Genomic DNA, 15,620 nt, shown 5'->3' with positions numbered 1-15,620 from the left:
ACAATTAAAAATAAATTTAAAAGGATAAATTTAAATGTAAAAGGATAACAAAGTGCAATTGAATACATGGTTTACTGGTCTTATATAAAACTAGTCTGTTGGCCAAAAATGGCTTGTTGATAGATGTGGAATGACTTGAAAAGCCATAGTCATAGTATGAATCAAGAGACAATTTCTTGCTAATCTGGGATTCTATCATGGAGGATGTACTTTGAACTATGAACAGGTACACCATGTCTTTTCTTTTGTAATGAGAATGCGTGAGATAAAGAGTGAAGAAGGGGAGGTAGAATTAGCAGCTCTCACTATCACTGAGAATAATTAAAATGGTAATTTACCCTCTAGCATGAAATCTAGTACAAAGTTACCTGAATTTAAATCCCAGTTTGACCAGTTAATAACTTTGTGATCCTACAAGTTATTTTATAGCTCTGTGTCTTAGTTTTCTAAAGTGTAAAAGGAGAAAATAATAGTATTGAAAATTAAATAAATCAACATATCTAATTCACATTGGAAACTGCCCAATATATAGCAATACCCTGAAAGTGTTTTCTATTTCTGTTACCCTAATGACCTAGACACACATTTTAACTTCCTTGTCTTCATGGTTTGGGGCTCTTCTAGATAAGAAATGACTTGATATACAAAGTAGGAATGTTTGTACTAGGTATACCTCAATGGACTGCCAGTTGGTCATTTTGGCTACTTATACCATGGCACTAGTAGGCAAAAACAGAGATTGCTGTGCTTTCTAGGGTTATCCTTCTGGGTCATCAAGAAGTACCTAAGCAAGGAGAAAGGAAGGGTATGTTCAGAAATCAAAATGTCTTTGGGATGCCTCCTAGTATTGTCAAATCTTATAATTAAACTACTGAAATACTTAAGGAACTTAACTCAGGTAGGATCATGGAGATCTTAATGTCCTTAGAAATCAACGTTTGGGTCACCCTCACAGATATGAACTCCCATCAGCTGAAATGCCCATTGTGACCAGCGGGAACGAAATGGGTAGTGGAACAGCAAAGTTATAAGTATCAACTCTAGATTCATAAAAAGAGAAATAAGGATAGCATCGGTGATGTCTACTTTTTTCTGACATCCTTTTTAAAGTTCTCTTCCTTTCCATTCTTATTCTGTACAGACAGTGGCAGTGATAGAAAGGTCTATGATTTACTCTAATTTTGAAGTATATCAAAATATGTTTATGGTTGAAGTTGAAGAGAAATGAAGATCACACTAACTTGGAGGCAGTGAATGATCAGTGATTGCAAATCACTGGATATTGTTTGCTAGAGCAGCAGGAATAACTTGTAGGCAAGATTGCTATCTTATATCAGGGGGAGACTAGGATAAGGAGTTGGGCAGAGTTTAGTGTAGCTCCTTACAGGCTGTTCAAGATCCTTGACAGATGTGCTTTGGTGTTTTGGGGGTCAATACCACATTTCTGCATTCAACAATCTATACTGGTGATAGAGAATCAGCTGGTCCTTGCATATGGAGGCAAATGAAGAGTTAGACAGAGAGGTGACCCAGATGGGGGTCCATGACCTTTGAGCTGAATAATATCTAATAGCAGTTGTCAGTCAGTCTGCCAGTTTTATAAATTCTTTTTGAATGTTATAGCCTGTTCTCTGCAGAACTGTTAAGGATCAAGAAGGAAAGCATGTCTCACATTTGAGCTGGAAAGCAAATGGAGGGTGATATTAGTGATTTCCAGCAGAAGAAAGCAGTTTGCAAATTAAAGATGGTATCACTCATAGGAAGCAGGGGCTGCTTCTGGGGGGCAAGGGGAGGTGGCAGGAAATCAATGCATAAGAGACCTTACAGGACATGCATGAGAGGGTGTTCTGAAAACAGAAAGCAAGAGAGAGAGAGAGAGAGAGAGAGAGAGAGAGAGAGAGAGAGAGAGAGAGAGAGAGAGGGGTTGATTTTATGAGGGGCTCAAGGGAACTTGAGCACAATACTCACAGAGCTTGTTCTGTAGTCCCAGGTTGGAAAAGGCAGAACATTTGGGTCTCATATTAGTTTTCTTGAGTTTTTACAAATATTCTTAGAACTGATAATCATTATACCCACTCTACAAATAAGGAAATTGGGATTCATAATAGGGTATTTGGCAAAAATTTTATAACTATGATATAGCAAAATTAGGATCTAAACCACAGTTTAATTGACCTCAGTGCTAGGGAACCTTACCAATTCAGATAATTTAATATCTATACTTCTCATTACTATTCATTCATATTGGTAACAGGACACTTGAGACTATTTTAGGCAATTTTCTAATTAAAAAAAAAAAACATTAGCAGACTAACTTTCAAAGTTTGTCATACATTGAATCTCTTAGGGAACTTTAAAAAATATATTGATGCCTGGGTGTTACCCCAGCAGATTTTTATTTAATTGTTGTGGTATGCAGTCTGGACACTGGAATTTTCAGAAGCTTTCCAGGTGATTCTAATATGTAACAAGTTTTGAGAACCAATTCTTTAGCATATTGGTTAGGGGAAGATTGATAGCATTTCTATTCTGGAAGATTTCTGATTGAACATCATGGCCAGTGTGCCTACTGCAGCAGTCTAAACTGGCTAAAAGACTGAGGCTGGGATTATTTAAATAGTTTTATAATAATATAAATATTAGTTGAACAAAATAAATGCTACTTGAAACATGGTAGTCATTGCATGTCAGTTTGAACAAAATTATCAGTGGAGAAGTCTTTAAAATGCATGCTTTAATGGATTAAAAAAAAATGAGCCCAATTAGAGAACAGAAAGTAAGAACCAGGAGTTCAGACTTGGGAACCAGGTTGCCTGGGTCAGATCTGTCTCCCTCCACTCATTAGCTGGGTTAACAAGTACAATTTTTTTCTACCACAGATGCTGAACTTTTCTTATTTGTAAAATAGGAGTAATAATAGCATTTGTCTCATAAAACTGTGAGGAAAAAAAAAAGACAAGGATTTGGAAGAGAGTAAGGGGCATGTTAAGTACCATACATAGGTGCTTATTTCTATTATATACACATGAAAACTTATACCATCCTCGTTTCCATAAGGATTTTTACATTCTGTTTTACTTTTGCCAGTCATTTCATCACTAGTTTCCACATGTGTTATCAAATCAATAAAATTTTTTACTAAATACATACACATTTAGTAAAGTTCTTGTCCATATCACCCACTTTGAAGGACTGAAATTTAACATTTTGAATGATACATTTCACTTTCATGAACACGAACACGTAAGACTCAGGATGAAATCCACCCCCCAACACACTCTTTCTAGACAATAATTTCTTCTATTTTATAGTATATTAAGTGAAACTACAATTCCCCACTGATTAAGCTTCAAAAAATGTTGATGAATTTATCTAATCTAAAACTGTGATTCCCTGCTGGTTGCTGTGGTGCACTCCTGTAATCCCAGTGGCTTGGAAGGCTGAGGCAGGAGGATCTCGAGTTCAAAGCCAGCCTCAGCTACTGCCGCTTCCTAAGCAACTCAGTGAGACCCTGTCTCTAAATAAAATACAAAAAGAATTGGGGATGTGGCTTAGTGTTGAGTGCCCCTGAGTCAATCCAAACAAAACAAAACAAAACAAAAGAAAACTGTGATCCTTGCAGTTCTGAAAGTAGAGGCAAGATAAATTCAAGTTCAAATCTGGTCTTGGCAACTAAGTGAGGCTCTAAGCAACTGGGCAAAACCTATACTCAAAAATAAATAAATAGATAAATAAATAAAAGCTGTGAACCATTTTAAAGTCACTCATATAGGCAAGAACATAAAAGATGCTTTAGATATAAGGGGAAAAAAACTGAAATTTTCAGTGTTTAATTCCAATAATTTAAATGAAAAAAAACACAAAAGAACAAAAAATAAATGAAAATTTAACCTAGCTCCAATGTCAATTATTTATAAAGGCCTTCATAAATAAATTATACACATAAAGGATGTCTATATGTGTATTTTAATTTTTATTTGTTCTTGTTATCCTATTCAAGTTGTAACTTTCTACAGATGTTGGCAATCACAATTTTGGATTCTTTCAAGCCAACGTTTCCAGGGTGTCAGAATTATCCCTTAGGAATACAACAGACGAACTGCCTTGAATCTGAACTATTTTTTAATGACTGCAATTTAACTTCTCATCCTAATAAGCACAAAACTTTGCTAATATCAGCATATAAGTTGAACATTAATTATAAATTGGAAAATATAGATTTACTGATTCCAGATGAACTTGTAATTCATCATATATTTTATGTGATAGAATGGCAAAATTTATTTTCTATGTGAAGAAAAATGTATTTCTACCAAGTAATTTGGCATCAGCTACAGTTCACGGGACCATTTTAAGAATACTTAAAGAAACCAAAGAAATTGCCACCATTGTCATTATGATGTGTTTAATCCAATGACTAAGTTTGGATAGAATTTTTAAATTAGATCACTTGTAAGTATCATTTTCAACCACTTTTTTACATTCAAGTTAAAATGCCTCAAAACATCTTTTTTTTTTGAGGTGCTGGGGATTGAGCCCAGGGCCTTATGCTTTTGAGGCAAGTGCTCTACCAACTGAGCTACATCCCCAGACCCTTAAAACATTTTTAATGAATAGGAATCACTAGATTCAATGAGAAGAAATATCTCAACTGTCCTAGAAAACTCGATTTATTATTACTATTCTAAAATTCTAGGCTACAAAGTAAATATTCCAAGGAACAGTATTCATGGTCACAAATATTCTATGTGCTTTGATGGTAATTATATGGAAATTACAATCCAGATCATGATGTACTCTGAGAAGAGTGACAACATTCTGAATGGTAACTTCTAAAAAATGTTGGGTCTTGGTATAGCAACCCAAATTATCTGCCTGTTCATCCATTTGGAGATGTAGCGCAGTCAATCACCTAAAAGTAAGAGACATTCATAAAAATGCATGAGTTAATCATTATCTGTGTCCTCAAGTTGCTTCAAATTCAACATCATTATCATTGTCACATCATCACCATCAAAATTTTTATAATCTCAGGGAATTTTATGTAATTTATTTAGCTCTAGAATATCAAGCAATTTGTTTGAGGTGACTCCATGACAAAAGCATTAAACAGACAAATGGCTTGAGAGGATGGGAGTTGGAAGCATTCTTAATTCACTCTTTCCCCCCAAATCTAATCCTTATTTTAGGGTACCCAAATATTTTCAATAGTTGTGATCAAATGATTTTTTTTTTTTTTTGGCAATTGAGATATGACATTATAATCACTATATTCTACTTATTATGTTGAAATTTAATTTACATACAGTGAAATTCACCAATTTGCTAAACTTGATACATTTTGACATATGCAGGATATCTGTATTAATTTATCAAAGTGGCAGTATAATAATACCACATACTGGATAATATCATTAAGTGTTATTCATGTTGTTAGGTCTGTCCATTTTTTTATGTTATTTAGTAGCATTGTATAGTATAAGAACACCATGATTATTTTAAATAACTATTATTTTGATGGAAAAATTTTTAGAAGTAATTTTTTTTCTTTTTTTTTAAACACTGAATTGTATATTTTATTTATTTTTATGTGGTGCTAGGGTCAAACACTGTTTCACACATGCTCGACAAGCGCTCTACCACTGAGCCACAATTCCAGCCCTAGAAGTAAATTTTTTGAGTCATAAGTAGATATGTGATTAACATCTTTAAAAATATATGCTAGATTCTTTTTTTTTTCAGTGTGATTATACCATTTTCCACTTGAATATACAATCTGAGATTGTCAGATGCATGGTATCATTGTTAAAATTAATTTTGCAAGTCTTTTTAAATGCTAGTCATTCTAGAATTTATGTAGTAGTAGTGCATCATGGTTTTAATTTACCATTTCATGACGACTAATGGTCTCAAGCAATTTTTTTTGTTTGTTTATTGACCATTTGTTTATCTTCCTTGTGGAGTTTTTTTTTCATGTGTTTTTGCATTATTTTATTCTGATCAAGTTTTTTGTCGTTTTATTATTTAGTTGGAGAAATTCATAAGGATAACAGTCTTTAGTTTTATGTAAAGATTGCAAATATTTTCTCAGAGCCTCTGCCTTGCATAGTTCTTTTTTAAATTGCACCTCTCCATGAAAAGACTTTTTAAATTTTGCTGAGGTTCTAGTTACTAATTTTTTCTCTCCTAGTTTGTTTTTCTGTGTCATGTCAAAGTTACATTTGAGAACCTGAAGGAAGGTATTTTTATGCTTTCTTCAAAAACATACAAAGCTTATGAAGAAACTACTATAATTGTTTCCACTTGACAGATGAAGAACCACAGGCACATACTGGTTAAACTACTTGCCTGATGTCTAACATTTCTTGAGTTGGAACTTGAACTCCTGCAATTTTTGCTCATCACCACGGAGCTGGGCTCCTGCTGATTCTGCCAGAGTAGGGAAAATGCAGCTAAAGGGTTACACATGTTTTTGACTTTCAAATGCTTCTTCAAGGAGTGTCTATTAATATCTTACTGAGCATTCATATTCTATGGAGAACAGTTTTGGAAATGCATGCCCAATAAATATTTATTGACTGAATTAAATCTCTAGAATAGAAAAAGACATTCAACATGTTACTTTCTAATGATATTATCCAATGGCAAGTAGATTGAAAACATGCTAGAGCATTCCATAGACCTTATATATGTGTTCCCAAGTCAAAAGGCTTATTATCTTTTTATTGCTCAGATTATCTCTAATCATCAATAAATATGGTTTTATTTATTACTTTTTTGGGTTTGAATCTGGTAGCATTGCTGATCCTACATGGTGGTGTTAATTTATTGCTTTTCCTATAACACAAAAAACATTTTAGGAGAGTTGTAGCAATAGTTGATTTCATATGTCATTTGCTTTTCTCATTATCTCTTATGGAGAGTAGAGTTACCAGATATAATACTGAAGGCTAGCTATACTTGAATTTAGTAAAAACACAACAATTAATGTAAGTATATCCCATTCAGTACTTGGAACACATTTATACTTAAATATTAATCTGATATTAAAATTTAACTGTGGGTCTTGTTGCTAAATCAGTTAACCTGAGTTAGGGGCTAGGTATGTGCCTATTATATGGGAAAGACCAATCTCATATGAACTTAAGACATTCATATCTTTAGTAAGGATATTTCATGGCATCTAGATCTCCCTTCAAGAGGATGATTATCATGAGTGTATATTCCATAACACATGGAAATGAAGCTCTCCTACCTAGGAGGATAAAGATGCATTTATAAAAATGTTTAAAGATGTTCTAAGGATATTTTGCACTAAGCCTACTAGGAAAAGTAAAGTATCCCATTACAGTATATTAGTATTATAACTACTAGGAACAAAGGATAGAATAGAAGATGAAAATAACAAAATCTTCCACATTAAAGCACACTTAAGTTTAGAATCATAGTCTGGAACCTAATTAAATGCCAGAAGGTATACTAACATAATGTTGAGTTTGCAAATTTAAATACACAGAAGTAAGGCAATTTAGACACTAAAAATTCCCTAGCAACATTAACTCACCCACATCGTACATTGTGCATAATAAAGTTAGCATTTAGCAACCAGAAATGTTGTTTGTAGCACAATATATGTGCAACTCAAGATCATTAACATTTTCCATATTTTTAACTCATTTCAAAGGTTCAATATCCTCATTATACTAATGTAGGAAGAATTACTCAGTCTTAGAGTTAAAAATTCTTTAAAAACATATTTATTTATCTCACAGGCTTTTATTAAGGTCAACTTGGGTTATATTTTGTTGCAACAACATAGAAAAAACATTTTTTTAAATTCAGGGAATGTTAAATATAGTGTAAAAATTCACCTAAAATGATTTCAAACCCGTTCATCTATATTACTATCCAAATTATATCAATAGTTATTAATATTTATTATTCTACTGTATTTCCTGACATTGTACTAAAAACTGGAGAGAACTTACAGCCCAGAAATGCTGGTTAACTTGCTGGCTATGTCACTAATTTACTCTCTGACCAAAGGCAAGTTATATCATCTTTTATTTTTACCTCAGTTTCTTAATTTACAGAACTGAATTAATAACGGTAACTGACTCATACATGAACCATAAGAAATAAGTGAATTAATATCCACAGTTATTGGAGTATCCCATGGCACATGATGAATAGGTAACCCAAAATTCTTAGTGTTCTCAAATAGCAGTATTCCAGATGTGTAGCCACATGAAGATTTTATATTATCCTGTTTTACACTTTTACAGTTAGGTTATTAAAACCCTTGAAACAAATTTGATGAGTCTGGAATATCTCATCATTTAAAAGCATTACATTTCTATAATTTAAAAAAATTATGTTTTTAATATGGCCAATAAAAATATGAAAACTGTTCAATCTCATTGGTAATCACAAAATAAAAGTCAACATGAAAATTATATACTATTACACATCTGCAAAGATAACTAAACTGAATTAGACAGCCAATAACAAGTACTAGTAAGGGTCTGAAGCACAAGGGATTATCAAACATTGCTGGTGAGAATGTCAATTGCTGTAACTATTTTAAATAACTTTTTGGCATGGTTACCAGCTAAATTGATATGTGGATATCCTATAATTTAGTAATTCCAGAATTGTATGTGCTTGTTCACCCAAAAAAATTATATGGTGATCCTAGAAGCATTATATATAATAGCCAAGAACTTGGAACCCATCCAAATTTCTATCAGGAGCAGAGTGGAGAAATTGTGACATGTTCTCAAAATGGATTTGTCTGAGGGCAGTGATAACAGAGCAGGTGACATCTGCACTCAGAAACATGGATGGTTCTTACAATGTGGAGTCAAAGATGTAGTAAAAGAACATACTGTGATTCCAATGATATAAACCTTAAAACCAGATACCTGCTGTATGGGGTTAGAAGTGGAAGGAACTTTCTTTGAGGAGGGGAAGTTAGGGCTTCCTGGGAGCCACTGATGTGCCCTGTCTTTCCTGGATGCTGCTTACCATATGGCAATTCATTGTGATGAGTTCCTAGGATTTGACCCCTTTTCTGAATATGTTATATTTCAACTAAGTTGCTTTTAAAAACTTAAGAAAGCGTTTTAATGAGATTTCCCTCTGGCACCTCCCCTCAATTTTGATTGTACTTGACATTCTTTCTAGCTCTGTCTTTTAGAAATCAATGCCCATTTAGAAAGGATAAAGGAAACAAATCCTTGCCTTTTCCATATCAATTCACCAAAATATATAAAATGCTTTGATGAGAAATATACCAATGTGATAAACCTGAGCTTAAGTAATTTACAGTGTTGAAATGACCCAGGAGTGGTCAAAACAAAGTTGAGAATGAGACTTGGGAAGTGATGAACTCAGGAATGTGTCTGTTGAAAGCAGTGACAACTGGAACCGGGCCAAGGCAGGGATCAGATGCTCAGTTCAAACGGGTTCTTTGGAGAATAAAACTAAGCAAACCTCAAGTTTCTAACAGAACGTTATAATAAGGCAAGTGGAAACAGAAATGAGATTGGTTTCAAGGTCTTCCACACCAAGTATATTCCATTTAATAACATATAGTATGAGCAGGAAAATATTAACATAGCATTTTAATTTGTGTTGGTGAATCAGAATTACAGCATTTTTTTTTGGTTCAGAATACTATTAGAAAATGTATAAAATGATATGAATAAAGTGAATTTAGGATTCAAGTAAAAACTTGACCCCTCACTTTAAGGTGGGCAATTCTCTCCTTTGGGAAATATACAGTTTATATAATTAATGAAGAATTCACTCTTTGAAGATCCCAAGAGTTTTGCAAACAATTGGCAGCTGGATTAAACTAAAATGAGTAAGAATCTAATAAAGGACCTCATGTAAGTCACTCCAGGCAGTTCACCATATTGTAGGGAGACCAATACTGGCTTTGCCAGAAAAGTTCCAGAGAGTAAGGGCTTTATTTTATCAGAAGTGAGGTTGCCCAAACCAATCTTAAGAAGTAAAACATACTCCTGGCCCAGTGTCAGAAGTCTAGAAGCAAATTAATTCACACCCAAAACAAAAATATTAATTTGAAACACATGTAACTTCTATTTTTATAGTTCATAAGGCCAAATATTGGCAATTTCACTATTTAAAACTTGCAATACCAACAAACATACAATGATTGTTAACAGACTTGAGAATTCATGCTGAGTACAGTTGATGGCAGTATATTCTTCCAAGACTACTCTGAAGACAAAAATATGGGTGTGTAAAATATACTTTAGCCATACACTTTAGCAATATTGTATTTAATTTAACCAAATATAAACAAAACTTTAAGATGGAAAGGCACTTAATGGTTTATGAACATCTAAAATTTACAAGGGTGTTTTCTTTCTATGCTTGTGATTAGTAATCTTCTGGGAAAAAGCAATATAGGTTTAAAAATATTGACTTTTATGATTAATCCTAATACAAGTAATGGGGTACTTCTATAACTTAATACACAAAGCAGGTGGACAAAGTTTGATCCTGAAAATTTATTTTTTTCTTTCAATTTTTGTCATTCAACAAACAAGGTAATCATAAAATTTGGGGATTCATAATTTTTAGTAATAGAAACATAATAACTTAGATAATAAAGATTATGCAGCAGAATATCTTCAGTTTTGACCTCTTTTTTTCTTAACTGTTTAAGGAATAGTTTTTCTAGTTTGGCAGGAAAAATAAATTGCTTTGTCAATTCCAGTCATTGTTCTTTTAATAAGAGGAATCTTGGGCTATGGAACTTTATTATTTAGCTACTCTGAAGAACATAATTTTAGATGCAAAAAGAGATTCTTTGAATCTCTAGCTCAAGAAATTACATTTGGTTAAAAATGCATGAAAGATGAAACTGGGAGCTGGTGACCAATTTCATCAAATGAGCTGTGACTCCATTGAAAAAAGATATGTGTCTATCTTTTTATGAGCTCCCAAGGGTTGGATTATTCAATGGAAATTTATTTTTATTAGAATATAGTAATGGAAAATAGCTAGGCTAAATTAGAAAAATTCATTCTTGTGCACAACTCATTTATTCAATAATCATTTTATCTCTTAGAAAAATTATTTACACAGTGAGATTATTTAATGCAGGTTACAAAACTTCCTTATTTCAGTTTTCATTTCTTTTATACTCCTTGTCAGTTTAGGTTATTTACACACTTGAATTTCTCCTTAAGTTCTTGAATTCTCCAACCACAAAGCAGTTCCACTATTTACCTTTTGCATGTCAACATCATTGACATCATATGGTACAGTATAGTTATTAGAAAATTCTCAGTTCTGTAGTTTTTTTGTACATGTATATATACATATATATACACACACACATATATATATATATATATATATATATATATACACATATATATATATGGGGTTGAAAGAAAGAGCTTGTAAGCAGAAACTAGTTTCTGTTGATAGAATGTTCTCCCAAATTTTTGGTTTCTTAGCTTTAAATTATCCTTACAGAGTAAGATGGTTGCTATATCCTATGGAATCATCACAAACAAAATGGAAAACAGGCCAAGTGATCACATTCTCCATGTTTCTTGTTATTGAATTTGGTATTGAACTTTAAGTTACATTTACATTACAACAATAAACCCATTTACAATTTAAAGATCAAATAGACAGGAGAATTTCTTGATCTTAAATTTTCAGGATATAATTTTCTTGTTTAGAAGAAAATACATTTTAAAATTTAAACTGTATATGCTTTAATCACAGATTCCACTTTTATTAACAAATGAATTTTCTGACTTCAGAAAAACAACAAAAATATATCACTTACTCTGAAATGATAGTAAAGTGTTTACATCTACCTAATAAAATGAGTAGCATCAATAGGATATTGATGTTTTAAAAGAGAAGAATTTGATTACTATCTCACATTACTGAAAATTACAATCCAGAAGGTTTTGCAATCTGAATAAAAATTGTAAAGCATATTAGAAGAAAACAAAGTTGTATTCTTAAGTGGAGAATTTTTAAGTAGAGTCAAAACTCAGACACTCTAATTCCATTTATTCAAGTGTGGACTATAGACCAACAGCATTCAGGCTTCCTAGGAGTGACTTAGAAATATTGACTCTTATTCCTTACTACAGGACCTAAAATCTCCAGTGACTTGTATGCATAGTAAGCAGTTCTTCTCAACTCTGCAGTTTAGCATCAACTGGGAGACTGTGCTCCAAAGTCATCTCAAACTTGAATGTGCTAGAGTGGAGACCAGAGCAACTGTCTTTTCATAAGAGCTCTTTGGTGAACACAAACTGTAACATGAATTAGGAACCTCCGTTCTTTAGGGAAGCATGGATAAGCAACTCTGATACTTAAGCAAAGATAAAAAGAAAGAAAAGGATGTGGGTTCCTAAGCCAACATAATGTAGATTTGGGCCTTCTTTTTCTTCTGTTGGGCACATGATCTCTGGTCTAATGCCTAGGTCCGTGATCCATTTTGAATTGAGTTTGTTGCAGGGTGAGAGATAGGTGTTTCATTTCATTTTGCTACATATGGATTATCAGTTTTCCCAGCACTATTTGTTGAAGAGGCTATCTTTTCTCTAATGCATGTTTTTGGCACTTTTGTCTAGTGTAAGATAACCGTATTTAGTTTATCTCTGTGTCTTCTATTCTGTACCATTGATCTACACATCTGTTTTGGTGCCAATAACATGCCATTTTTACTACTATAGCCCTGTAGTATAATTAAAGGTCTGATGTTGTGATGCTTCCTGCTTTACTTTTCTTGATAAGGATTTCTCTGGCTATTCTGAGTCTCTTATTCAAGAATTAATAAATGGGATGGTATCAAATTGAAAAGCTTCTTCAGAGCAAAGGAAACAATCAAGAATGTGAGGTGAGAGCTTACATAATGGGAGAAAATCTTTGCCACCTGCATCTCAGATAGGGCATTAATCACTAGGAGATATGAAGAACTCAAAAAACTTAAAACACACACACACATACACCACACACACACACACACACACACACACACACACACACACATACACAGGAACCCAATAACCCAATCAATAAATGGGCAAAGGAACTGAACAGGCATTTCACAGAATAAGAAATAAGATTGGTCAACAAATGTATGAAAAAATGTTCAACGTCTCTAGCAGTTAGAGAAATGCAAATTAAAACTACACTGAGATTTCATCTCACTCTAGTCAGAATGGCAATTATCAAGAATACAAATACAATAAATGTTGGAAAAGATGTGGGGGAAAAGGTACATTCATACATTGTTGCAAATTTGTGCAACCACTCTGGAAATCAGTATGGAGATTCCTTAGATAACTTAGAATGGAATCACCATTTGATCCAGTTATCCCACTCCTTGATATATACCCCCAAAATTTAAAATCAGCATACTTTAGTGATGCTGCCATATCAATAGTTATAGCAGCTCTAATCACAATAGCTGAACTTTGGAACCAGTTGAGGTACACTTTAACAGATGAATATATAATGAAAAAGTGATATATATACACAATGGAATATTACCCAACCATAAAGAGAAATAAAATTATGACATTTGCTGGTAAGTGGATGGGACTGGAGACTATCATGCTAAGTGAAATAAGCCAATCCCCAAAAACCAAAGGCCAAATTCTCTCTCTGACATGTGGATGCTAACTCAAAATAAGGGGTGGGGATTAGGGAACAATGGAAGTACTTTGGATAAGACAAAGGAGAATGAAGGGAAGTGAGGGAAATGGGAATAGGAAAGATAGTAGAATTAATTGGACATTTCTTTCACATTATGTTCACATATGAATACACAACCAATGTGATTCCACATCATGTACAACTAGAAGAATGGGAAGCTGTACTCCATGTATGTATAATCTGTCAACATACATTCTTCTGTCATATATAACTAAAGAACAAAACTAAAAATAAAAATGAAAAAAATAGAAAAATATAAATTCAGAAAAAATATTTATAACATGGAAAAGCAAAGAGATAATTTTCCTACTTTCTAAACGATAGAAGACTGACAACCTAACTAACATAACCTGGCACTTAGCATGTCCCGAACTTTTATAAAAGAGTAAATACAACTTACCAAATTACTTTATGTACATATGTGAATATACATACCATAGTTGATTTCACCTTTATATTTATAATACACTAATTTAAAAAATAGCTATAATAAATAGAAGTCAACGGGTAGAATAGAAGAAAGGGAACAGGAGTGAAGAGGGGGAGGGGAGAGAGGAGAATTACTGGGAACTGAAATGGAACAAATTACATATAATTTTGTCAAAAATTATGTAAAACTCTAATGCACTGATAAAACATAAGTTAAAAAGAGTAAGTATAAATCTGTAACAAACTTTTAAACAGATGTTCAAACTTTCCTAATGATGAAATGTTGACTTTAAATAAAAGTTACATAATATATTTTCCCTATCAGAGTGACTAACAATTAACCACTGTGGTGTGGGTGGTATAAAGTGGGAACTTTGATATGAATGGGACTGTAATAAGCATTCCCTTTTGGAAGATGTCAATTGGACAATGGTGTCAAAATTTTAAATACATATAATCTGTCTAAACAATTTTATCTCCTGTAATAGTTACATAATTGCAAAAGTACAAATATTATCTGTAATGGAGAAAAATATGTCAGTCTACATTATTGTTATGTAATGTAAGTAAGAAAATACTTACATTTTAATTTTCATAAAACTGAGTTTTAAAGTATAATTCATAAATGGGAAACCTGGAAGGATGCCAAAAAAAATCAATATCTGCTGGGGGTGGGAGGTTAAAGGGAAAAACTCTTTCCTTTTCTGGTATCATCCTGTTTTTTTTTTCCCCATTCTACCTGAAATACTTTTGTGCCTAAAAATATATCTGTAATGTTGTTTAAAGACTGACTACTTAAAACTACTCTATGTGTATTACTGTAAAGGGAGGCAGAGAACTTTTCTTTAGGTTGTAGTGGGTAGGGAAAAAATATCCTGCATATGTCAAGTTTTAGAGTTTCTTATAAAAATTAGATTCACAGACCTAAATACTTGTAGATTTCAGACACCATGTAGGTATAATCTTATTTATAGTGACAATTAGCAAAGAAAGTTTGAATGACATGCCTGATATAACACAATGAAATTAGATGAATGAGAAAAACATTAGGCAGCAGAAAGTCTCCTGGAGAGAGGAAGACCAGAAGTTCAAATTGCAGAATAATTGGGTAACAGAGTTGAAAGAATTCAGGATAGAAAAATCATTCACATGACTTCCTTTATCCTATTTACCAATCCTGTAAGCTGCTGACAACAATAGCTACTTTAATAATGGTACCAAAAAATTACCATCAGTTGCTTCAAGGATTGGGGATTGGACAGGGAATGGACCACACAGAGGCATGACCAAACTTTTTTTAACATGATGAAAATATTTTCCATTTTGATTTTCATTATGTTTATATGTCTGTGTGCATTTGTCAGAATTCATAGACCAATATGCCTAAAAGGGAAAATTGTACTTCAATATACTTAGCTTCAAAAATAAAATAACAAAATAACAACAACAACAACAACAACAGA

The 15,620-nt window shown here is 32.8% G+C and overlaps 1 protein-coding gene and 1 non-coding gene across 2 annotated transcripts in view; both read right to left on the bottom strand.

Moving 5' to 3' along the window:
• Nucleotides 1–15,620, bottom strand: part of Galntl6 (polypeptide N-acetylgalactosaminyltransferase like 6) — a 1,064,176-nt gene that overhangs the window by 395,540 nt on the left and 653,016 nt on the right. The gene's annotated exons all lie outside the window — the stretch shown is intronic.
• Trnal-caa (transfer RNA leucine (anticodon CAA)) lies at nucleotides 4,517–4,590 on the bottom strand. Its single transcript has one exon. It is a non-coding gene; the product is annotated as a tRNA-Leu (tRNA).

This window comes from Sciurus carolinensis, chromosome 4 (genome assembly GCF_902686445.1).
Source record: "Sciurus carolinensis chromosome 4, mSciCar1.2, whole genome shotgun sequence".
NCBI classification, from domain to species: Eukaryota; Metazoa; Chordata; class Mammalia; order Rodentia; family Sciuridae; genus Sciurus; species Sciurus carolinensis.
Note: the sequence above shows the minus strand (reverse complement) of the source record. Positions and strands in the feature narration are given on the sequence as shown.